The following is a 26,734-nucleotide window of genomic DNA, read 5'->3' as shown; positions in this document are numbered from 1 at the left end:
TTTGAATGAAGTGAAATCCTGCAATGCTTCCCAAATTTCTTCTCAGAATGACAGTACTGATGTTTCCAGAAGTAATGTGAATTCAAGAACAAAACCAAACACTTTGTTTATCTTTGTAATATTTAAAGAGAATAAATATTTCCCACTTCTGCTTCTCCCTCAGCTTCATTCTGGCCACTTGAGTTTGTTTGCACCTTAAGTGCAACCACTAGGAGGGAGGTTCAGCCAGCTCACTCAGCACTGAGTACCTAGTACCCTGAGTACCTAGATGGCCACACACATGCAACACCCTGTCATTTAGTCATGTAGATCTGATGGTCTTGGGGATATCACAGTGGATTAGAAGTTAAAAATAGAAAAACCCACACCTTCTGCATTTTTGTCTTCCAGCCCATGCTTAACTGCACAAACTTGTAGGGTGGGGACTTTCACTCTTCCTGTTGGGCAGTGTGGGCACAAACACATTGCATTTCTGGTCTTGTGAGAAGTCTTGATGTGTTGTCAGGCTTGTTTACCAGCGAAGTAGGCTTGTTTATGAGGAGAGTTATTCTAAAACTGGCAGCCTTGGGCAGATGCTTTTCATTTGGAAGAGTGACTTTTTCCAAGCTGTGTTCACCACCCAAGCGACCAGCCAGGTAGGAATTCTTTGCAATCATTTTCCAGATGTGGTGGGCTTTCTCGATGAAGGCAAACTAAGGTGTGCCAGCAGCTCAGCTCTATTTCCCAGCTTCCTTCCTCCTACCTGAAACTGTCATGCACCGCACAGCAGAAGGCATTACACCGAAGGCCCTTTCTTTACACTCACCCTGTTCCTTGGCAGCAAGCCATGTCCCCAGCTCTCAGACTGATCCATCCACAAATAAAGCTATAAATCTCAGACTGAAAAGGGAGAACCGTTACACAAGATAAAGAGTTGAAACTATCAGTACATGGAGTAGAAAGGACTAAGGAGGCACCTCACGCCTGGAGAAAAAGCATGAAGACAACCAATGGAAAGCAAGCAGCAGCCCAAATCCTGCCCTTCGCCTTTCTTCTCTGGCTCTCTGCTGTGCAAGGCCCTGACAAACAACGCCAGCAGAAGGGAAACTAGCGAGCAAAAAGACCACTGCTCCTGCCTGCAGGGAGACCATGGCACCAGCAAAAACGATACTGAGGCTTTCCAAACAGCCAGCTGCCAGGAGCAGGCGACGGCAGCAGCACTAACACACATACATTGAGAACAAACCCAGCTATGCACCAGAACACACAGGCCTAATTCTGGTAACAACTAATGGCAAATTCAACCCCAGAGCACTTTAAAGCAGCCTTATTGCTGCTTTATGGTTGCTATAAATCATGCCCCACCTGCAACAGACTCTGGAGAACTGTACATCCAGTAAGTATCCCAGCAGTGCTTTTCTCCTCTTCCAGGAGGATCCAAAGATGTGATCCAAAATCACTACCTCTGTCTCTCTCTGGCTCTCCAGCACCAGGCTAATTACAGTCTTTACCCTCAGGAGTACTACCAAAACTCTGATCACCAGCCAGTCATCACGCAGATGCAGCTGTCCCACAAGGTTTCCATTTGGTAGGCACATGGCAACAAAGAGCAGCTGATCCCTGTTTCACCCAAATGCTTCCTTCAAACAGGGCAATCTCTGCTCTGTTCCATAACAGCTGCCAATACCTGCACAAAGCCACAAGGGTATTCAGCAGAGCACAGCCTATTTGTTGGGCTTTCTGAAGCTTTCTCACTTACTGGCGTCTTTAATCTACTGTAATCTACTGCACCTTGCAGGGAAGGCTAATTAACCATAGTTACAGTGCTTTTTTAATAAGGGCCATCAAGAGAAAGCAAGTTACCACTTAAGGCAACATTCATTATGGAGAAATGAGAGAGACAGAAGAACGGTATGTGAAATGGTTAGTTTATAATGAATTTGTTATCTTACCATCCCAGGCTGGAAGAGAGCTCGAATCCTGCACTACATTTTTTCCTCATTTTTCTGTCTAAAGCAACACAGTATACCCAGGTCATGTCTGGCAGGTATTTCTCCAACTTGCTTTTCAAGACCTCCAGTGAGGAAAAGTGCACAGCTTTTCCTTCACAGCTTCTTGCGGTGATTCATCATCTCGACTGTTACATGGTTTTTCCTAATGCTTAATCTGACTCATTTATTTACACTGAGAACACGAGTGCCATGGGCAGCAGTAGACAAACTTATTAACATCGCTACAACAGCTTATAATTAGAGTTACCCAAAACTTCCCAGCAAAGGACTGCTACTCAACTGAATTTCAACAATTTGTGCTGAAATTCACTGATCTCAGTCACCTTAGGGCCTGCTCAAAAGATATTTCAGCCAGATATAATCAGTGATTTCTGTGAATGAGTTGAGATGTTGTGGTTTTTGCATGCTAGCAAGAGATCTTCCCTTTGAAAGCTTTAGGTTACACTCCAGCTTTCCATCCCACCACTGAAGGGGCTCAGGAGTCCACTGCTGGCACAGCCACTTCGAGGCAGGGGGTGAAGGAAGGTAAAATCCAGAGCAGCTGAACCTAGCTCAGCAGATCCCAAACAAGCCACCAACAGCTCAAACACCTGCAGGTGGGACAAGAGGCTCATCTTCCACACTGAGCCTTCCCTACTGCTAACACAGAACACCAAGGCAAGGCCCTGAGGGCATATTGAGTTCAGGTGGAGTAAGGTACCAGGGAAGATGTGATCAGAGCTACGTCTTCAAGACCACAGCCTAGGACCCGATGCCATTCACTCCCAGCCCAGTGGCAAATCCCCTAATAATCTCAGCAGAGCACAAACTGGCTCCCAGTACTTGCAATCTGTGCTCCCACCAGTCCTGTGATCCTTCCAGTTCAAAAGATAAGGTACACTGGCAAGGCAGGGCAGCAGAAAAGCATACGCACAGCTTTGAATATTGTCATCTGTCTGCAAATAAATTGAGTACTGCAGTCCTGAGCACTGCCATGCACCCTTCGTGGGTACAGAGTTCAAGAAATGAACAGATCAATCAAGCTGAAGGCATAATACGCTCCAACCTGCAGCTGTGAACCCCATCTCGCAGATGCCTGGCATACCCCATTAAGTCCCCCTCTCTCATTACCCCTTCCCATCACAGGGTACTGAATGGACTGCCCCAGGCACACTGCCTGGAGGGTCAGCCAGCACAGCAGCCTGAGCTTCTCGCAGCTGGAGCAGGGGAAGGGGCAGGGATTGCATCACCATTTTTCAAAGCAACCACCGAGGAGAAAGTTCTCAATTTGCTGTCACTCAGCAAATAAACAAGTAAAACCTTAAATAGGCTAGCAGCAACTTTGGGGATAGATAAGATTCAGGTACAACACGTGGATCTCTTTGTGGTGTAATGAAACAATATAAAGGAAGTAAACAGAGAAAGATAAACAAGATCACTATAGAAACCCAGTACCTGGAGTTCATCATTCATCTTGCCTGCCTGTATAAAATGCTGCACGACAGTTTGCACCTTGAGGGGTTTCTAGCCAAGATACAGCATTTCAAGGGGGCACACAAATGATTTTATTAAACTGGGGCTAACCTCCACATCTTTTCTTCATTTCTGGTTTTACAGTGATGAATAACTTCAGTTCTGTGATCTTTCCTCTGAGTTTCATCCGTGTCTATACCTACAGCTGAATCTAACACGTTATGTATACAGGCCTCTGCATATGTTAAATTTTCCTTGTCTACTTTGCTCCTGCAGGAATGTTGAGTGACAGAAAAGAAACATATGCAGGCTGTGTCCAAGACAAAGGAGGGAGTCCCGTCAGATTGTTTTTCAAACTAAAACTCCCCAAGGTTAAAAAAACAAAACCCTCCAGGCTTTCCTGCCTCTAGTCACACCAGAGAACTTACTCGAGCATGGAAATGTTTGCAGAAGAGGGGCCTATTGCTAAGTTTCCCCCTTTGATTACAAACCGTATGCTGACAGGGGCATCTACGTGCTGTTCTCACATACCCATAGCAGCATATCCTGGGGCACCTGGATGTGTGAGGGCTGAAGTAAGCACAGCTGTGTTTTGGCTCAGCCACATGCCCACTGAGACCATGCAGGACTCGTACCTCTGCCATCTGAAGAGCAGGAACATGGCTCATTAAAAATTTACACCCCCAGAACAACTTCCTACAGACAGTTCCAGGTGCCTGCCCTTGCTGAAAGCCATGCAAATTTTTGCAGACAAGTTTTCTGTATTTTTCAAATTTATAAATGCAAAAATGGGGGAAAGCGGCATTTTGTCACTTCAGAAACTCAAAAGTGATCACACATTTTGTTTTTCCAGTTCAGTAACTGTCCAGGTGAGCAAGCACAGGGGAAGTTGGAAGTAGCTTTTCGGCACTAATCATTCCAGTATCATTTTAAAGCTGGGGAAAAGCCTTTACTGGAATTTATCTTCCTCTTGAAAGCAAACGGACTTAATCCTGTAAGAGGCCTTCTCACATTTTCAACTCTTTTAGCATGTGCTCACCAATTTTAGCGCTGGCATTTTGATAACGGCCAGATATCCAAGCTTGCAATTTCCTAAACTAGCATCTTGTCAGCTCGGAGCTACACACAGAGGAAGCTGCAGAAGCAAAACTGCACGCTGCGCCACGCTATTTTTAAAGCAAGCAGATCAGAACCCACCACTTCTTCGTGGGGGAACTTCTCTGGTTTCAGAAGACACCAGAACCGAACAGAGGGAAATAGCCCCGTGCGTCACTGAAAGAGGTATTTTCCGTGATTTTACAATTCATGTTTGTCATAGTCTGATAACTGTTATGCAGATTATGTAAGCTGATTTTAAAAGGAATGAGAAAATATGCAAAAAAAATTATGCAAAGCAGCCATTTTTCGTAAATAGCTGATCAGTAGGTATGTATTCATACAGAAATACCCTCAGCTAGCAATTCCCCAAACGCACCAACAGATCTGGATGGAAAGCAAAGCGAGAGCTCTCCAAGAAAGGCTGGCATTTCAGAAAGCAAGCTGACATTCCCACAGCCTTGCCTCGCACAGAATGACTAAACCTAAACAAACAGTATCTGCACACCATCAGACAAGAAAAATCCCTGCAAAAGGTACTGCTGTTCGATACACGACGGCTCTCCTAGAACAGCAGCAAGACCAACTTCAGGCTCGTTTTCAACATACTGCCTGAGACAAAGAGGTTCCTGCCAATGATGGAAGGTACTGGGAGGAAAAAGGCAGCTAAAACAAAGTGGATTCATTTCCCTAACTGCCTGTCCCACCCCTTGCAAGCAGCTGAGATTGCTCCACAGCATAACGAGCCCTACAAATGAAACGAGAACAGTTCTACATGCAGTGATCCCAATCCTCTTCTTGGGTAAGAGCTACTCTACAACCCCAAATGAAGACATGCAGGGCTGAGAGGAAGGTCAGGATACGGTTGCCATATATAAATACACACACGTGAGGACTGTGACTAACACCCAGCAACAGCAGTTTGGGCAGCAGCGGACAAGAAAAGCCTCCTTGGACTTCTCTGGCTTTCAACGCAGTTTTCTGGAGCAGCAGCACATGGTGACACCCAACCAAACAGCTCAGTCCAGAACACAGGCTGCCTGACCACGCAAGCAACTTTATTTGCTAACAAAAAGCCAAGTGACGTGGTGACCAGGAGCAGTTTTGCTGCCACGCAGCTTGGAAAATGTCTGAACTGATGAAGACAAAAGGGAAAACTGAAAACGAGAACCAGCGGTAAGCAGCATGCGTTATGGTACAGAGGAGTGGTAGGATGTTCAAACCAGGCCAGTCACACCAGCATGCCAGTCCTTCAAGCTCCCAATAAGCTTCAAATAGAGATTTCAGTCCAGGATTTTTTTTTATTTCCCATCGCAAGGCCACCATTCCAGACTAGTCTTTGGCTGTAGAGCTCCCCAGGTGGCTACTGTGTTTTATGACCCAGTTATCTTCAGTGGTCTGACAAGGCTCTTGGGATGGATTTGGCTGCAAGACACAGCTGGTCCTTCCCCCAGTCAGCCCTCCAAGTTTCAGGGTGATTTTTTGCTGCTTTCTGGCCTGCCAGCACTCTGCTGCTGCCTATGTTATGTAGCAGGTCTAGGCTACGACATGAACTCCCCAGGACAAGAGCCCAGACCACATCTCTCAGGTACAGACTTCACTTCCTTAGCAGGACAGTGACCAGGAAAAGCTGTGACACCAATTACAGTGCAGTCGCACACAAACATTGGGAAAAAAAAACATGCTCTGGGAAAGTCTTGAAAACATCTGCTACTGCAAGTGACTTACTTTGTTTTTTTCCCCATTCAACACATGCAAGTGATTAAATAGACCCCTTTTGGTGCCCAGCTCGCTTCGTGACTTGAAACATTTTCTTTCCCGTTGATGTGGCTTTTTGATTTGGTTTGGATAAAGTGCAAAAAGGAAAGTCATTCACTTAGAATAGCAGAATTTGTTTTGCATGACTCATGCTGAACTCGAGACACCTCCATTTTGGTCCTGCAGCAGGACCAACTCTCTGCTTGCTAGCAGCTGTGACCTAGCAGTGTCTGGGACTGCTGTTTTCTACCCTTCATTCATCATCTCCTCCAAAAGGCCAGTGCTGTCAGCCCATCAGCTTTGCTGCAATAGAAAGGCAAACTAATAGGAGAACACACCAGCGATCTCACCGAGTCCATTCCTGGAGCACATCACGAGAGGACAAACTAACAATCTTCCCAGATGTATTAGGCTTATTGGACAATTCCCACCATTCTGAAGTTGTTTGCGTCTAATAACCAACTCAGCACGGCTCCCTTGGGGGCAAAACAATGCTCCCAACTCCTTTCCTCCTGTCCCCTTTGACACCCAACTCTGGTTGGTGCAGCCATGCAAATAAAATAAGCTCATTGAAGTACAGTGCATCTCTCCTTTTTTCTCATATACGAAGATGCATATACATGTACACATGGAGAAGAGGACACAGATACTAGCATCAGATTAGTGCTTGAAGAAATTTTGTCCCATGGTACCTGGGTATGCATCCTCAGTACCCGTGACTGCCAGCTTTGGTGAGCCAGACCTCCAGCTCGCACCATGTGAAGCAACTCAATGCCCGGCTTCTACACATCTGCGTGTCATTGACACCAGTTGAGGAGTTTTAAGCACCTTATAGAAGCTTATGGACAGACGTGCCAAATCATTTTCAGCTGCAGTTTGGTCTGGCTCTTAAATCGCCCACTGAATTTCTCATTTCAGAGGAATTAGGCTGAATTCAATCATCCGAGGACCTGATCCATCTACACATATTCCAAGAGGCGCCTTATGTTACAGATAAGCAGAACTGACAGCAAAAAACCTGATTTGCTGACTACTGGCATTTATTTTATTACAGGTTTTGTCCATTAAATCCAGGAAACCTCTGGAAAAATAAAATGCATTCAAGTAGAAGCTCTTTCAATGGCACATTAACAAAACTTTACACACCATCTATAGCACTATATAGTGTCTCAGCCTATTAATTTGTAAATGATTTATGCTCTCTTTCTGCAAGGACTGATGGATGGCCTGGATGTGTGACACATGCATGACAAGTGCCCTCAAAATCAGCAGGAATGTGTGCACTGCTCAGCAATTGCAAAGATGCTCAAAGCAGCAGGACTCTGAAACTGGAAAAAAAAATCCCAGGAGAAGCATCTTCACCCATTCAGCCGAAGCCAAAAAAATGCTGCAACCACCAAGACAGTCACCTATTAGGCTGCAACCAGAAATACCTCCTGCTAAGCCTTGAAATGCACTGTTTATATTTATCTTTGGCTGAAATTCATCTTCCCTCCCTTAGCTCACACTGTATTTCAGTTTACACAGAGATGTTTGTCTCTGCTAAGATCACATCACCATAAATTTTGAGACAAGTTATTTACACAAAAAGACTTTCTGGTCTTCTCCTGGTTATGTATGTTTAAAAAGAGCAAAAAGTCTTTGGTGGTCAAATTTAAATATTTCCTAAAAGCTGCTCAGAATCTCAGAGCTGCACATCTGTGAAACTCTCCTCTTCGTGAAAATGATTAAAGGTTTAATGTCTGCATTTCTGCCATCTAATGCAGACCATTAGGACCACTTTAAAGAGACTTGGCTATGTTCTTTTTAGTAATGTCTAATTTCTAAAATCGTATTTAGGACCAGATCAACATTTCCATGAGGAGGACTCATTGTCTGAAATTTGGAACTTGGTCTTTACCTGATGCAAGTAACATTCCTCTTTGGCTGAAACTTAGCACAGGTTCCCAAAGCCAGGAGGTATCTTTTATTCTTTTTGTTTTTGTCCAAAACTGGGAAGAGATGATATTTTGCTTTTGGTTTTGTTTATTTTTTGTTACTACAAGAAGGACATGTTTTTAATGTGACAACTTTCTCATCTACTTTCCTCATAAACCATAGTAGGGCCCATATTCAACAAGCTATTTACATTCTTAATTTCACCACTTATTTCATTAGAACGAATCTGTGTTTCAATGGCTTTCCCACTTCACTGAAAATTAAGAACCTAAGTAATCTGCTGTATCTGGCCCAAATTATCTGTTCTATTATCCCTTCTCGAATCACAGCCAGAAAGTCTCCCAGCTCTCAGTTTCTCCCTGTTATTCCTGATTACCAAAACCAATTCCAAAACAAACCCTAAGCCTGTAAACGCCATGCAAGTCTCTCCGTGGCCAGATATCTACGTTAACAGTGTTTTACCAACTCCACAAATACATTTGCAGATTCTTCTCCTAGGATTTGCCAGCCTAAGACAGAGTTAATGCAAAACATTATCTCATTACTCAGGGCAAAGGAAAGGGGCTTGCTGGCAAGATCCCAAGTCATTACCTGTTTAGTGTCTGTATTGACAGACATCTCTTATAAAGGCCAAGTTGCTCTTTGCAGGGAGTTTTCTTAAGTACTCTGAGAGCAGATCTCCTTGCTGCCATGTGAAGGGGCTTCGAACCAGAAATATAACACAACAGGGTGTGTAAAGAAAAGATGTGACTGGAGGCATAGAAGCAGAAGAGAAGGAGAGTACAGGTGTCAGCCAAAAGTCACGTCTGTGACATGGAAAATTCTGCCGATAGAAGCAGTAAGGGAAGAATTTGGCTACAATTACTGTCCTCTAGGTCATGATTTGTGCTGCTGTCACAGTCTGTTAAGGCCACAGTGGGCAGCTCCTCTTCCAACACTGTCCTGAACAGACAGCAGCGCGAATTTTTCCTGGGCTCTCTGATTTAAGAGGTAAGATGCTTTTTTTTTTACAACGCAATGAATCCTTTACATGGTGCCCTGAAACCACCCTCCATCACCTGGGATCGATAAACAGTATAGATCAGAGGTGCTGCCACTGACTCGCTGTTCAAAGCTCTGGGGAAGACCCAAAGAAAAAAAATTGTCAAGACCAGGCCTAGAATTAGAGCCCCACACTCTAAGGTGCAGGATTCGTGGGATGTCTGCAGGAAGGCTGCCCTGCATCAGGAAAAATCCAGACTTCACAGCGAAGCCAGGTTTGACAGCTCTTCATTGAGATCCTGGGCCATGACTGCTCTGTGCAACAAGCACTCACAGGATAGAACCTCTATTTAAAAAGCCCAGCCACCCATAAGCTTCCTTTTCCAGATGGAAGCTTCCTTTTGTTCCAGAAAAGAAACGACATCCCGTTACACAGTACCATAGCACTAAGGAAGAGCAATCTGCCCAGAATACGTAGCTGGCTGGCCAACACTGCTCTGCATTCCTGCTGGAAATGTCACAAGACAAGAAGGGGAGCATCATAGAAACTCGGAAACTATGCAGTTCCAGATACTGAGGCATTTTCCTTGCACAGAAAGACTAGAATAATTATGAGGCTGTATTTGTCCTTCAGCGTGACTCCCTGTGATTGCCAGGAGACTCCCGCATGCTCACAGAACTGCCAAGCCACAGCACAACAGACTCATGAATCAAACTGTAAAACTCACGAGGCTACCCTAAAACACAAAAAAGATTTTAAAACACAATTCCTCTGTTCTTTTATTTCCTTCCTGTTTTTCAAGTAAGACTCAAAATACTCAAGATGTTGCAGCGTTGGTTGCAATTCTGTGCAGTCTCCCAGTTCCCAGTGTCAGGGCCTACAGAAAAACACCGGTGATCCCAGGTCTAACACGACAGGAGAAGGAAAGCAACAATTTTGCAAGACACCCTTCTGAGACAGGAGCATGAAGTTGGTTCTTGGTCCACTCAAGTCAGCTGGAATCGTACTGTCGACAGTAAGAGAAGCCTCCCTGTCTTGGTGCTCATTTAGAATGCATCTTGATCCCACCAGATAATTTGATCTAGTTGATGTAGCTTGCAAAAAATGGCATTTTCTAAGAACGGTTTAATAAAAGATGTGACTTGATGCCATACTCAGGTCAAGGCACAAACGGTTCACGTTTTCTCCAAGACCAAACACCCAGGGGAGCAAAAGCTCCAGCAGGTGCCACTTCAGCTTTCTCCATGCCTCATCAAAATCAAAAGAGGCAGCCTAAGAAAAAAAATCAATCAAGCTTTACATTGGTATATCCAAGAACATAACATTAACACTGCAGTTGTGTCCCATCTTAAACAGGGGCACTAACTGACCTGCTTTTAAGAATCTCCTTGTGGCAACTTAAGAAGTGTTTTTAGGCTGAGATGCTAGATTTTCTACTGAAGCACATTTCTTTCTGCTATTTCTGCTATGGATCCTGCACTCCCAGGAAAGAAATAGGCAGAGAGCAGGGAACAGTACCTTTTGCATCTGCAGTAACAAGATAGTCCAGAGCTCATCCATCAACATCCAGAAGATACAGCACAACAAAATGCTCAGGAAGATGACAGGACTGTGTAAGGGAAGACACCAGGCACTGTTTTAACTAGCCCAGCAGGAGAGCTCAAAGAGATATGATTCATTTTTGCCCATATCCTTGCTTAAAAGCATTTTCAAGGGCTCATTTCAGAACTATAAACTGCAATCGCAAGCTGTATGTGCACTGATTTGCAACAATTACTGAACTTCTATGAAAGAGGCTGGGCCGGGTGCTTACCACTAAATAGCGTGTGTCAAAACAGCTAGGATGATCTGGGAGGCTGGGGAGCAAGTACCTGTGGTGGAAGGTGTCAGCGAGATTTAGGAGCATAATTACAAAAGCTGGCTGTAGTCTGGGCATGGAATCAGCAATCACCTCCTGCAGATGATGGCTCAGAAAAGCCTGCCAGCCCTGGTCTGAACTGCCCCATAAGACAACCCCGCTGACTGCAGAGATGGGCACAGCTGGTCTGGTGCACATCCTCCCTGCCTTTCTACCACCCCCCAGAGCTGCCATCCAAAAAAATCTGTCAAATAGACAGTTTTCTTTCTTTACCTATGAATAGAGACTTAGTTTGAAATCAAGAATGACAAGTTTGAAACAGCCCCCATGCTTCTCTGAATGTAACTAACAGCCTTACCTAGTTATTTAAGAGTATGTAATATTCCTCAGTTTGAAAAGATGGGGCCATTTCTGATATATCAGGGTCAAAAGCAACTAGCAACTCGGATGTCCAGGTGGAGAGAATACATAAGACCCTAATTTCAAACAGCTCAGCACAATTCGCCAAGCCAGGAACTTCTCTATGACTTCAAGTAACATAACAGATTTAAGGTTACATAACCTGAATTAAGGTTACCTTGAAGTTTGAAAAAGTCTTTACTTGTCCACATCTGTGGATCCTTTCTGACTCAGTGGATTTTCCAGGAGAATATCCTTCACTCAGTGAAAGAAAGACACAGATTTGGAGACCAGATTTCAAAAAAATGTTCCTGATGTAGTTATAATCAAATGGAAACCAAGAAGAAAGGACACTAAAGGCTTCGGTCTGAGGAGAGAAGTCATGACTCTGCATTTACACCTAATGAAATGAAAATAGGAAAGTGGGGAAATAAATCTTGAGACCAATTGTTTGAAACAATGTCCTCAGCTGAAAATAAATAGATTTTGTGAGGTGCCTTAGGATCAATAAACGTTTGACTCAACAAAAGAATAGTCTCAAGAAATGTCTCAATTAAAAACTAGAATGAGAACAGCACAAGAAAGTGACAATGCAACAAAACAGCTAAAGTCCCCTAACACAACTTTTGGCATAAAATGATCCAGAAGTATCTTTCTCTGAAGTATTCATTGCAGTGTTTTGCTCCGAAATTACATGAACTCAATTTATCACACCTTACTAGGGCAGCAGTTTAGCAACATATTCAATTGTGTGCTGAAATATTCCAGCTCAGTGGAACACTGAAGTACCTGAACACACCGCAGGTTAGCAGGATGTAGACTAATGCAGCTTACATAGACCAAACTTTAGCACGTACACTGGGAACACGCTGAGTAGGACTGCTTGCCTCAAGTCAGGATGTAAAATTGTCATCAACACTAGCCTTCAGTACATAAAGGCCTAGAACTTATGTGAGTTCTGGGATATTATTAGGCACATGTAGCCTTGAAACTTTCTCACCTTCAGTCAGTGTTTCTACGACAACCTAAATGCTAAGTATTTTCAGTTTTCATGTCTAGTCTGGGAAAATGGATTTCAACTGGATTTTAAATACAGTTTGAGGCTCTTATTCAGCCTAACGCTGCACTGAAAGGAAAACTGCAACTTTAAGCTAGATTTTCTTTTCTTCCAGTTGATGTGCCCAGATCAGGATGCCTACCTTTCTTCCCAGTGCCTCCTGTTAAGTTTTAAAAACACAAGTATATAACCAAAACCAACTCTAGTAACTTTGCTGCACTAAAACAAAGCTAATAACACCCAGCTAGTACCAAAGTTATCTTGGTGTTGGCCAGATTACAAAAATGGAATGACCTCTGAAAGCAAAGGGGACTTCAGGAAAATTATCAACAATTTCCTTTTTATATAACTTCCCACAGGTGATAAAAGTGAAAGGATCTGGCCTTTTCAACATCAGTGGGAGTCTTCCTCTTTGCCTTGCTGGATCTTACATTCAAGGATGCAAAAGTAAATAGTCAAACCACGCGATACCAGGGGAAAGAAAAAAAGGAATTTTGTTATTGGCTTCAGTGGATGTGAGACCAAACTACAGGTGAACACAACAGGGGATGCAGACTGAGGGGTAAGAATAACGCAGTCCTAATTCCAGAACGTGATGCCCAGCTGTACGTGCCTAACTCCACATCTGCTCACCTGAACTAAACAAGGCTGGTTTTCAGAAGTTAGAGCAGCTGCAGATTTCACTGACTCCAGCAGCTATTGCAGGAGTCAGCACTTCTGAAAGCCAACAGATTTTATACAACTACCTACCATACAGATGAGGACATGTCAGCTCCAAGGCGCCCAACCCTTAACATCCTGTATTACTTTACTCCTGAAAAGCTCAGAGACTGGGGTTATAAGGCAATATATACATTCAACAAATAGTGTTGGAAGTGTACTATTTACTTTGTTGTGAAGGCTTGCCACTTCATTTCCAGCTGAAAGGGATTTGCGATATTGCCTCAAGTCTGTGCTCTTGGAGACACAGAAACAGGAACCATACTGGCTTTCATTAAAAATATATAGGCTTCTAGCTCATGACAAAAACTTGACAATTGAAGTCATAAAAAAATGGACAACAAACTAAGAGTGCTGATTGTTACAACAGCTCAGGTGCTGAGGAAGCCTAGAGAATGCTTTTTCACTCAACCAGCAATTCAGTATTTCCTATTGTGCTAGGACTTGCAGAAGAACTGAAATGCTACAGTTTGAAATCTGAATCGAGGGAAGAAAACTCCTTGCATGCTGAAGCATCATTTACCTGCCTGCTCATCATCTGATTTGGGTTCCATTTTGAAAACATGGTGTTAAAACAGATGAGATGGGAACAAATCTAGTTCCATACAAAATTCAATGGCTTCAGCTCCTGGAAATTCAGAGATTTACGTTAATGCTTACATTTCTGCATACCTCCAGGGGAAGGAAACATGCCGACAAGATTATAATGACACAGAGAAATCAATGTGAAAAGCTATAAGCTGTCCTCACAGCACCAATGTGATCCGTAAGGCTGCCTGCACTAAGTTCAGCCCTCCATCATAACCAAAATATAGATATCTTATCAGACAGCACTGGGAAAACACAGGAGAGAAATAAATCATACCTATATGAGCTGACTTGAAAGCATAAGTCAGGAAACAGCAGCACCTGATTTTTCTTTAAGTGTGATTAAGATTTAGAGCAGAGTGACTTCTACAAACATTTCCAGTACTACATATCTCTATTAAAAGATTCTTTGTCTTGTCAGACAGATGAAAACAATGGGGTGTAATTCTTGTTTACAGCAGCAATTACTTTCAACTGACCTCACAGTGTAAAGAAACAAACGTAATTTTCCAGATTTTAAGATCCTTTGCTGTGCTGCAGCAACAAAAAACAGCCTAAGTGTAAATGAGATGCTTTTTTTCCCCTCTTTTTAAAGAGGGGTGAAATGACTTTAGAATTAAATGTTACAAATAGGGGAAAAAACATAGCTAGTATCTTGATATTCTTTACAAGAGAATTAATCTACAAGCTGTTTCAAATAAACATACCCATTAAAACCTCCATAGATCTAATTGCAAAAGAAACAAGGGAGATGCCACAGTCACGTCTTTCAGGACCTATCTTAAATTTCAACGATCACAAGAGGGCTTCTGGGACAAACAGGAAAAATGAACAGTAACAAAGTCAGGACTAGATGCCATTCACTTAAGAATTTTAAGGGAACTCAGTTGAGATAGCTAGATTACTAGAAAATTAAAAATATGAAGCTTTTAGAAGAGATTTTGCGAGGACTGGAGGAACTACAAGTCTGCATGACTAACATTTGTACCTGGCAACTTTGTGAAGATTACAAAAGGACAGACACCCAGGTAAATGCAACCTTGTTGTAGAGTCAACACAGCTGCTGTAAGGGCCAGTCAGGCCTTCCAAACCTCCTGGATTTCCCCAAATAAGCAAGCAGCTGTGTAGACAGAAGTGATCCATCTAATATGATCTAGATTTCAAAAAGTGTTGTGACAAAGTCCTTCACCTAACACTCTTGAAAGCTAAATCCCTCAAGTGCTTAAACAAAAAACTAATTTTTTCAAAAGATAGAAATTGCTTCACAGGATAGGACTAAGTTGTTAGCAGTGGAAGAAGGTAATCAGTAAAGTTCATTAGGAGCCTATGCTGGGAGCAGCATTGTTTGATATGCTACAAAATGACTCCAAAAAGAGGTCAAGCAACTATGCAAAAAAAAAAATAAGGTAACAACATAAAGATAGTCAAGAGAGTCAATAGAAGCACTGCCCAAAGAACTGGTGAAGTACCCTTGCTGAAGTACTCCCAGTTGCTATACAGTTGTAACTGTTTACGAAAAATTATGCTTTGATAGCAACAGCTCAGAGCCCGACAGTCAAAAGACAAACAATATGAATTACTACAAAAAAGTACAGAAGACAACATTACACCACTGCAGTAAATCCACAGCTAATTCACACATCAAATGCTACATGAAGTTCTGGTCCTCTAACCTTAGACAAGATGAATCAGAGCTGGAATATGCTCATGGAAAGACAGCAGTGATCAAAGGTACCACTCTGTCTAAGGATGGCTCAACAGCCTGATACTCATTAGACTGCAGGCAAAGCAGAGGTCCACAAGAGGATGCCTAGTATTAGTGTGGATAATAATTGCTGTCTTTCCCAAGGCGGGACCTTGAGGCTATCAGGAGAAGCTAACAGCATCCCAGTTCTTCACAAAGTAGTATCATCCTCTGAAAGGACATTGGGTGCAAGAAGCTCACACAGACTTAGGAGGAGACCAAACCAGGAAACTGACTTTTGTTATACAGAGTGCTGGTCTGCAAACTGCTCCCCAGCTTTCCCTACTCAACCAGGGCCTTCAGTTTGTCTTGAAGCTGGGCCGGTGAAGCTGTCCAAGCACTACTGCAACACGGAGACCACACTAATAACATCTCCTGCAGCAAAGCAAAAGGAATCCTATACTAAAGCTTCCGCACAGCCTAGAATTGTTTTATCTTCAATTCAGATCTCTTCTTCACATCTATGAGTACAAAGCCAGATGCACACTGACATGGAAGCTGAAATGTTTCCATATGCTGCACTAGGGATCCAGCTGATGTTCGTTCTGCTGTCACTACCTGTAAAATGAGCAAACAGCACAACGGGAACAGCAGCTGCTGCAGAATTGTTGCTCATCTCTTGATTCATCCCGTTTTGACTACAAGGCAAACACAGCTTTGTCCAGCATATTTGAAGCCACAGTAGAAGCTTGCTATAAATGCTGTTCACATTTCTCCAGCTTCATTGCAGGCTCCTTGCTGGTCTGGAAGCAGAAAGCTCATTAAACACGACTTGTAGGTCTAGCAGTTAACTATCAGGACAATGGGAAAAGTCTGCATTAGCTCAGTCCAGAAGGTGGCTGCACTTAATTGCTTCTTTCATCAAAGATCTGTTCCTTTGTGAAGAATGGTAGAGAATTGCTGATCATTATTACCAATTTGCTGAGACACTTAAAACATCAATCTCCTTATACAGAAAGCATTTGCTGAAATTATCACCATTTACACTGTCTGATGAGCTTTTGCTCCTCTTTGCAATTTGGAAGTAGGCCACCCCATTAACAGATTCCTTGACAGGTTTAAGCAGGAAGGCATTAGTCTGTCCCCGCTAGTACTAACAGTATTGCGGCATAAGTACCAGCGAGCCCGCTGAGAGGCAATCACAGATGTGTCTATAAGCTTCCCGTGCACCAGGGCTTGTGCACAATTAAATTCAGCCACAGAAATTAAAATCAGAACTAGATTGTTTGCTTAATGAATGGCTGAGGTGTTACAAAATAGTTTTAACAACCTGAGGGTAGAAACACAAGAAAAGTGGGTATTTGACCCCAAAATGAGATGGCTCTCTGGTCCCTGCTGATTAGGCTGGAGCTAATGGCCTGAAGATGATGCACTCAGGTCCCGATTTGTGACCTCATTCCAGGTACCCCTGCTTGGAATTACCTTTGAGAGATGCCCGGAGACCAGCAACAGCCCCACACCCCTCACAGCTCATTAAAGTGCCTGAAGTTTAGGGGGAGGACTCTGAGCCTTCATGCCTTTATCCAACCTACCCCAAATTCCCCCCTTCGAGCCTAGCAGCTGGCTGATAGAGACAAACCAGCCACACTCCCAGCTCCTTTTCACAACTGTGTCCTCAAGAGTGAGCATTTCAGCAAGGGAAGAAGAGGCACAGAGTAACTAGCACCAAACAAAGGCAAGATTCTTAACTATGGGCAGGTCAAGAGGTGTTTCTATCATTTATCACCGCACTGAAATGCCTCACAGTCCTAAAAGCATCCTTAACTGTTTCCCATGTTGCACTCAGTGAGGTTAGGGCCATAGGCAGGAACTTTATGATGCAAGAACAAGAAGCAAAAGGCACAAGAGATAATGGTCCAGGTGGGTATTCTCCCAAATCCTGACAAAGCATTCTTCAGCACCCTGGGCCCATTATCATATCGTTCGTGTGGCAAGTAGCTCATTTCAGAGCAGTTTAATTCTACCCAAGACTTACATGTAACATTGGAAATCATTCAGGTAGCTACTACCATCTTCCTCCCACAGACCCTCAGCATGTGAGGCAAAATTCAAAGCCTATTTTGTTATTTTCTGGCCAAACGTATGCTTTCAAAAAACCACGTAAAGGATTGGCACAAGAATTTTTAGATACAAGAACATTTGGGTCTCTTTTCCCCCACTGAAAATGAACTCTAGAGGACTTCGAAAGATGTAGTATGCACAAGTTGCCCAGGAGCAGCTACAGAAGCCAAGCGTTTCCAGAGCCAGAGGGGTATTTTGGAAGGAGAGGAAGGTGGGTGCAGCTTTGGCATGGGGTGCTACTCACCTGCACAGCAACTATGCAGCCTGGCAGGCTGTCAGGCTCACATGTCTTTAATGAAAGAATTGAAGGAGGCTTGAGTATGAAATAAAACAATAAATGATAACGCAATACATTTGCTCAGCTTTGGCTAGCTCAAATATTAGCTACTCAAAAATCAAAGGAGAAGTACAGTAACCAGACCCACCTATGGGCAGACTCGTGGAGTAGGTTTACCATCACTGTAGTACCAAACAACACAAGGTGAAGTTAAGCAACTGCACATTACAGAGTACCTTTTAAAGTGAGCTTCCAGGACAAGACGGGGAAAGCTGTGACTTCACCTGCAGCTCAGATGTTAAACCTGAAGACAAATGACTTCAAGTAATAAGCATGTAACTTTCACCCAGTTTTAAAATAAAGCTACTTTACAACACACACAAAAGACAACTGTCTTGCAGAAGCAGGCGCACAGTTAGTTATGGGCCATACGAAGTTTCTCATCAGCCTGTTCGTTTTCAGCCCCTTTCCTCTTGCTTCTCAACTCTATCCACACAAGCCAGTAAGAGCTCTCCAATTGTTCACACGCCCCAGCTCCTATCTCCAATTACTCTGCAATTCAAAGCACCCTAATGGCTACATAACACAACCCTCCTGGCTACAGTCCCTGCAAAGGTATATCCTAGTCTAGTCTGCATTAGGGAAATGATCTCCACTACACACTTTTATGCCAGCTTCTGCTCAGGACACACCTTTCTCTGCCAGGCTGGAACAAAACTCACTGGACCAGCACTTCACAAGGAACATGGAAAAAAAAAGGAAATGCATCATTTCAAAAGACATAGAAACAAATATGTTAAGTTAAGCAAGGAAACAAGCCTGGATGGGGTGAGACAATCCAGAGCCTTGAGAAGTAAAAACAACTCGTCACACTTCAGCCCCAGCTGCAGGCTTCTGCTCCGGGATTCTCCCTAGGACCACTCCCACCTTGGGCCATCACCATGGCAAGTCACAGAGGTGCAAAGAAAAGCCAACTGCCTGGCACGGCTGGGTCCAGGGATGCTGTGCTGACTAAAGTGAAGCCAATAAGCCTCTGTTATTAGCTATTCTGAATAGCTACCCTAAAAAATGCCTTCTGTAGACCTTCTGTTCTGCTCAAAGGCGGAGGGACCTAAATTTGGATCTGTCTGCTAAGCCTGGCACATCTCTGCAATTAAGCTCACCAGCAGCAACAACAAAAAGCCAAGTGTGGGAGCCAGCAGAAAAACAAAAGTGCGGGCTGTGCAGTTCCAAGGTGGAAGAGAGGTTTGCCTCCTTGCTGGCAAGAAAAACACACTGTTGTTCCAAAAAAAAGAGCAAAAAATCCTAAAACAAGACAGCAAACAAAACAAACCTGACCCCACAAGCTTTAGGCACCCTCCTATTAAGGCTGATTATGCACAAGCTGAAGTTCTCCAAGGACACCACCAGGCTTGGATGGACAAATCCCACCAGTACAGGCAGGCTTGCTGAGAAGGCATTTAAGGTGAGGAAGACACCGTTTAAGGCCTCCAGTCCCACAGGAGGGGAAATTCCCAGATTTGGTGCTTGCTAGGACACATTCTCCTTTCACTGTGGTACTCCAGAAGCGTCTCCAACTCACCACTTTTCCTGCCCACTGCACACAGCAGGCTTGGGCCCCTCCAGCTTTTCCATAACCCCCTTGAAGTGGCTGGGGAAAGGGGTAGAACAAAATATTAACCTCTTCCCAACCGCTGGGGATGCTCATAGCACAGTCCAGCACACAGCCTGCCACGTTCACATCTGCTCCTATTTAACGTGCTCCCTCTCAGCAGGGCTGCACCCCAACCAGCCAGCTCCCAGCCTGGGATGATGCTACCGGCCAGCTCAGCGCTTGCTGAATAGTCAGATTCATCCAAAAACTGTAACAACTTCATGCCTTTGAAGTCAGTGATGTAGCCTCTTGCAAGCCACTAGGAGACGCTCCGGCCAGGTCCAAATTCAGAGGATACATTTTACCAAAGTGTATCATGCAAACTCATCTGGGATTTCCTAATTTCTGGCTGAAGAAGCCTCTTGTACCCACTGATGGGTGAAGATGGCTGTGGCCCTGCAAACAGTAGCAAAGCCCATTCTGAACTGAACTTATTTTCCTAAGGCAACCAGAAAAACAGTTTGATGAATGCCCTTTACTGAGGAAATCACCATTTTCTAGCCAATGTCATTTTTTGTTTTGCAGGCACACGCCTCTGTCATTTCAAGCCAAGACAGCTGGAGTGCCCTGACCATTGTTCATTAAATTACATGTGACTGTTTTCCTGTTACCTTTTTCCAACCCTTCTTGTCTTTTTAAGGTAAAACTGTACATTCCTGAGACAGTGAATACTTGTGGTTTTAAATAAACTAGGTCTGTGTAATATCTAGCACAATGGGGCTTTGATCCCAGATCAGAAGCACTAGGTATTACCATACAAATAAATAATAATACTCAACCCGGATAATAACAGAAGTCTAGATAAGCAAGTCCCAGCAAATAGCTGCAGTGGGCAATTGCTTGGCAGAAAAGCAAGCACAAAAATGAGAAATAAAACCAGAAGGATTAGAGTGAAATTGCAAACTTCCTCTTGAATATTCTATTAGAGCTGACAAAAGATTCAAAACTCTGAACAGAGTCCCTTTGCAAGTCAGATTTCCTAATATCATTTTCTAATAGCTGGTTAAGCCCTCCGACCCAATAAGCCACGACAGAATGCTATCGGATCTCCGCTCACACAGATTCAGACTGTTCTCTAGGGTACGTGGGCTGCCTCGGTGGATAAACCAGAGCATAAGTTACAGAAAGTGACTGAGCACCATGTTCCCTGTCACTTGAATTTTCAGTTGTATTTGTATAAAACCACACAGGACAGCAAAATATTTTTGGAAGTAGGAGGCATTTGACCGCTGCAGGAGAAGTGAGGTTGAAGGCCACAAACGCGCCACCCAGCAAACCTTGCTGTGCAGCAGCAGTTTTGAAATGGGGGCCAGGCTTCCCTCAAGCAGAGGGGAAAATGCTGATTTCTGACAAAGTGTTTCCAAATTCAAGCACTTGCCCCCACACTTAGGCATGAACAGAGTCATTCCTGCATCACTTCCAAGCAGTACAGGCAATTTATAAAATGCTTTAATTACTTCTGAGATATTTGCATAAAATTGGGTGATGCCCAAGCCCCGCTGACTCTGGCAGGGCCTCTGGTTTCAATTCAGTGAGGAGACCTGGGTGGTACAGTCAGGCCTTGGAGCTATGGGCTCCTCCTTAGTCAACATGAAGACAGATAGGGTGAGCTGCCACTTCAGATACTTCAGGCTGAATCATTTTGTAGGTTTAACTGCGCTTGCTAGGCCCAAACCATCTGATCTTGTCTCCTTCTCCTGTAGCAAGAGTTCTGCTACTGATTTTTAGGGGAGCACTCTCCAGGTCTCATTTCACCAAATTTACATTAAAAAGCTAGAGCTACAGGAGAATAACTGAAGCCACAGACTTCAGCAAAACCCTCCAGACATAATCCTGAAGCCCATGAGCAGAAAGGGTCCTTTCCGTGTTCGTTAATGATGGCATCAGCAGAAGTATCAAGCAAAAACTACTCCTTCACTAAAATGCTTCACCTAAAGAGGCTGACCTTAAGCCAAACAACCTCACTCACCTGCCTCCTCACTCTTCCTGAGCAGTTACCAGCTAAGTACCGTACATGAAGTGCTTGCTAACCTGGCAATGCTGTTTCACGGACTCCAGTTCCACCTGGGTTTCAGGCTCTCAGGGTGCAGACACTCTGCCTTTTGCAGTAGCCTAGAAGACATTTAGCACAGCGAACCAGGCCCCACACGGCAAAGCACTGTGGCACCCCTACTCTGCAGTGGCAATTTCAGGCTATTCAACACGGAGAAAACCCTGGCAGAAAAAAATAACCTGGTGAGAACAGCATGTAGAAGTACACAAGGAGAACGAGGGGGGATTTTTATTTTTTAATTCTCCCCAAACAAACAGATGACAGGGAAATTACAACAGTTATGCTGCCACTTTGATTAATTAACTGAGCAGTCGCTGTGCTCAGCCTCTGTGCAGTGCAAGGGAGCCCAGGCTTTGCTCCTCTTCTGCAGCCAGGCTCTAATGAGGAATGCTTTCCAGTTCCTCCCATCACCCCTCCAAAGCCTTCATTTTCTCTCCTTGCACTTGAACATCAAGGGTACACCTTCGTGTGACACTGATCTGCATGCAGCGCGATGTCTATCATTAGGGCCTTTACTCACAGCTGCTACCAAAGGAAAATCAAACATGGTTCCTCCCAATTAATTCTGCTGCTGAATTGGCTGGAGGAGTCAATAACGAGCACAACAACTCTTCCCCAGCACTACATAATAGATCAAGACAAATGCCAGGGCTCAACTATGTGATTTATTCACATCAGCAAACACTTGTTCACATAAAAGGGCTCCTGATTTCAGTAAAATCACTTCTGCAAATACGTGCACTTCAGTGTGAGTGAACATTGCAACAGGAAGGCTAAAAAACAAGAGATGAGGGCACAAAATTTAAATCACTAAGCCCATACTTGCAGTACCTCGCATTTCACCTCAGAGTTTTTTCTCCTTTCTTGCCTCATGATGTAGCTTTTAGCCTTACTCTTAAAAAGAAATTGCCAACGCCAGCTCTGAGGAAGATACAGTGACCTGACTGCTACCTTTAGAAACGCAAAGAAATTCAGATTTAATTCTGCCAGCCACTGCTCTACTGAGAAAAGGAAATATCAAACCTGATCAGACTTCTTACAGAGCTGCACAATAAGACATGGTAGGCTGTGAGCTAGCAGGCTAAGCTTCAATAAAGTGAAGAGTTGCAAAAAAAAATCACAAGTATTTTGGTCTGAAACCATATGGACAGCTTGGAATTAATATGCTGGCTGGCACCTATCAACTACGATCAAAGGTGTATTTTAAAACTCACCATAGCAACACCAGGATCCAACCACTCACTGCCTATTTCTGAGATGAACAGAGGGGGGAAAGAAATAGAGAAGCTATATCACTATTAAGTGCATTTTAACATTTCTGCTCCTCAAAGCATGCCTCAGTTAACAGAGCTGGTGCAGATATGACAGAGGGGTGTGAGGAAGAGCGCTGTTCACCCAGAAGTTTGCCAGCTGTATCTGTATTTTGGATCTACCTTGAGTTAGCTTAGCCCCAAAGCTGCAGAGATGCTCTGATGCCAGTGCCCGGATGGGTCGCAGCGCAGCCTCTGCTCAGCACCACTTGTCTCACCCTGGGGAGGCTTAATGCTGGTGCTGTCAAAAACACAAAAGGGGAGAGGAGCCTTTGTTCCGCAGCAGTTACAGTGTGGAGATAACATGTATGGAGAGGTCCAGAAAAAAAAACAGAACTGCAGACACATAACAAAGGAGCTTCCTTTTATAATGCAGATCGAGGAAAAGGAGATTTGCTTTCCATCAAGTCCGAGAGATAGCAAACAAAGGATGGTGAACTCAAAGCTAAGAGAGCCCCATCCCACATACAGCTAGGAGTTGTTTATAAGTATGCTGACAAAAGTCAGACATATTTTCCAGATTTTAATTCTCAAGAGTAAGCCAGGATCTCCAGGAGTCCTGCTGCCAATTCAGGCACCCAAATACATGGAAGTATTTATTACTGAGCAAGTCTGCCTGGAACACAGACTGTGCTCATATCCAGAAGTGGGCACTAAAGGTGGGAAAAACCAACACCACCTCCAGCCTTCAGCTACAAAGATATCACTTCCTAGGGCCCATTTTTACTTGGCATAATCAAGTTTGGGGTCTGTGTTTAAACTGGTTTCTGACAGCGTTTGACTGAGCAGCAACAGCCAGACAGTAGAAGATGAAGATTGTTTCTTAATTCAGTTTGTGCCTCACAGAGGACAGGGCATGCAGCCAGATGGAGCAGAGCCTGCAGTACATTTTCCTGGGAGTTGTGCAAGGATGAGTCGACAAGCAACAACTTAGACTACACCAGCCTGGTCCAGCCCAGCAGGAGCAACTTTCTACTTGCCAATTGCCAAAATAATAAACTATTTCAAACAAAACCCTGCAGATTAAAGGAAAAAAAGGATTGCAGCGTTTCCTCACAGCAACCAATTACTTGCAATACTGTTTGCATGGCACACAGAGTGCTGAAGAGGGGGCTCCAGCACCACCCCTCAGGAGCTTTCTTAATTTTAATGCTCTTGCAGCTTCTGCTGCAGGATGTTGTGAGGTTATCAGTCAGTGCTCCTGGTTGTCCTAGTGACATTTGCACCAGGTTTGCCCAACATTAGGAAAACATGGAAAGCTCAAGCTGTTAGTAAAACATAACCTTTTCAGCTGAAGGCTGAGAGCTGCTTCTGATCCACACGACATTTTACACCAGTAAGAACTTTATGAGCAGAGGATTTGGGAACTGAGGTCAGCTGGAATGGTCCCACTAACACCTCTACAACCCTTATCCCACAGGTCTGGTGATATATGGGGTGCTCGTGGAGGTCTGAAGGCCTGACAGTGCATCTTCTTGGCAGACAGGGCAGTAACCTCCCAGGGGATGGAGAGAAGCTCCTGCAGAGGGTGTTCTTGCAAAAGAAAGCTCTGGAAGTAGATGAGATGCTGCTGAGCTCCTGCCCTCTTTCAGAGGCCGTTAAAGGTTTTAGGAGTGTTGCACAGAGCTGACGCAAGTTCTGGCATGGTTAGATGTTTAAAGCTTCCTGGCTTAGAAAGGTATGAGCAAATGGTTCACATGGCAAACAACTCCCCATCCAAGGCCAAGCCGAAAACACGCTGTAATGTTAAGGCACGAGTACTGACAGGGACGCACGGCAACTGCACAGCAGCTGCCCGGCCTCTTCCACCCACACCCAAGTCTAACACTGGTTACCATTTTCCCTTTTGGGCTGGTAGGGAATTTTTGCCCTCCTACAGAAAGGAACACGGGCGCAGATTTCTGGCCTTCAAGCTGAATGATGCAGGACTTTTCAAGTGCCCCACTGCTGGAGGAGGGACATCAGGACTGGGCTCCAAAATGGGAATTCTTAGGGGCATGGACTGCAACAAACTGGGCTTTTACACAGCCTAGGAAGATGAGGGTTTAATTGCACTGGCATGGCCTCTGACACTGTGTTAAGATGCATAAGAAATAATCAGAATAGCTCAATCTGAGTTCAATTTGACCATGCTAATGTGACTCACAGCGACTTCAAGCTTTACACACAACACAGCCAATCTTCTACAGACTATATTAGCATAGTGGTAGAGGTGCAGGAGAAAAATCCTCTTTTCTTCCCCTAAAGTTATCCTCAGACATGAAGCTTTTACTGAATATCTTCCCAGAAATACTCTTCCCTTTACGTGTCTCATCCTGGAAACAAGAGCTACTGGGTTTCCTTTGACTTACTGGAAAGGGATGCTGGCATTTGAAATGGGGGCTCACATGATATTTCTGAGAAGAAAATTGCCAATGTTGCCAGCTTGCTCAGAAAAAGCCACTCCTATGCACCCTTCAGTGCTGGACAGCCAGCCTCTAACAACCACACAGCCACTTCTCTCTGCCACTCCCTTGGAGAGCTGCACAGCGCTCACGCCCTGCCTCCTGGTAAAGGGGAAACCAGCATTTACGTTCATACAAAACAAAAAACAAAAACCAGGAGTGGAGGTGGTTAGGTACACACACTTCCTTCCACAGAAGGAACTTGTGCACATTGAGCTAACTCAGGGGAGTTGAAGACAGGTGAGACGGAACAAGAACTAGAAAAACAAACTTTTATCTACCCACCCTTTCTTACCTAAGATGAATCAACACAGGAAAGACTCCAAGTCTAAAAGGAAAAAGCTTATTTAGAGATTAAGTTTATAAATGAAAGTCTGCTCTTTGTGTACTTTGCTGCCAAGACAATTTTCAGTATTCTACATTTCCCCTGCGATCTTTGTGGGTAATAACTACACTGAAAAAGCACTGGAGCACTGTCTGCCATAAGTTCAGCTGTTAGCTACAAGAGAACACAAATATTGAACTCCAGTTTGGGGAAGGTAAAAAGCCCTCTAGTTTGTCCTGGAGCACAGAAGACCCACAAGAACAAAACTAAGCTCTGACGTTTGCAGGTCAGCAATGACCTCTGTGATCACATAACAAGTGTCCCACTCTGCTGGGGCCAAACTTGGAAGCAAAGTGACAGCCCACAGCACTTCAGCCCTAGAAATCTTACACCCCACTTGTGAAAGGTCCTCAGACAGCCTGTCTCCTCCAGGCTCCCACACAGCACGCAGGCCAAAGACTTTAACACCAGGCTGATTTCTCCAAGGCTGCTGATGGGCTGATCTCTTTCGTAAACACAAAGATCCACACTTGTGAACTGTAATTACTGAGATTGCAGATGAATCCAGATTGGGGAATCAAGTTCCAGGACAGGTTTCACTCTGGACTATCTCTTCTGATTTTCATAAGCAGTTGGACCTTAATTTAGTTTCAGCTGAAGGCAATCCAGTTAGCATACTCAGGGGCTACTCCACGGCATGAAAATAAAGCACAGGCAGCAGAGATCACTCAAGAAGCGGAGACTACCTGCAAAGCACAGTCTTTATCTGAACCACAACGCTTCTGGAGACACCCTGAATCCCCTCCCACTGCAGACGCACAGCCCGCAACCTCAAAATCAGATGACACCTAAGGTATGTGCTACACTCACGTACGTGCTATCATTCCAGTTGGGCAAGCACGCGTGTAAAAGCAGGGAGTTGGTTTTTCTTTTCCTTTCTGAGACCATTTCCATAATGCACACATCAGTCACACCTTGCAGCCCATCAAATTGACATTCAGAAAGTCACCAGAACCGGGACCTTGAGG

General features: G+C 44.2%; 1 protein-coding gene across 5 annotated transcripts in view; it reads right to left on the bottom strand.

Annotated features, from left to right (window-relative positions):
- The window catches only part of OSBPL5 (oxysterol binding protein like 5), a 174,996-nt gene that overhangs the window by 87,216 nt on the left and 61,046 nt on the right, over positions 1 to 26,734 (bottom strand). Inside the window, exon 1 of one of the 5 annotated variants that reach the window (XM_083839000.1) lies at positions 1,345 to 18,094. The exons of the other annotated variants lie outside the window; for them this stretch is intronic. The gene's annotated coding sequence lies outside the window, so the exon portion shown is untranslated. Of the gene's footprint in view, positions 1 to 1,344; positions 18,095 to 26,734 lie in introns of those variants that run through there. 5 annotated transcript variants of the gene reach the window in all.

This window comes from Anser anser, assembly GCF_964211835.1.
Source record: "Anser anser genome assembly, chromosome: 5".
Taxonomy (NCBI): domain Eukaryota; kingdom Metazoa; phylum Chordata; class Aves; order Anseriformes; family Anatidae; genus Anser; species Anser anser.
The sequence above is the reverse complement of the archived record's forward strand: the minus strand, read 5'-3'. Positions and strand labels throughout refer to the sequence as shown.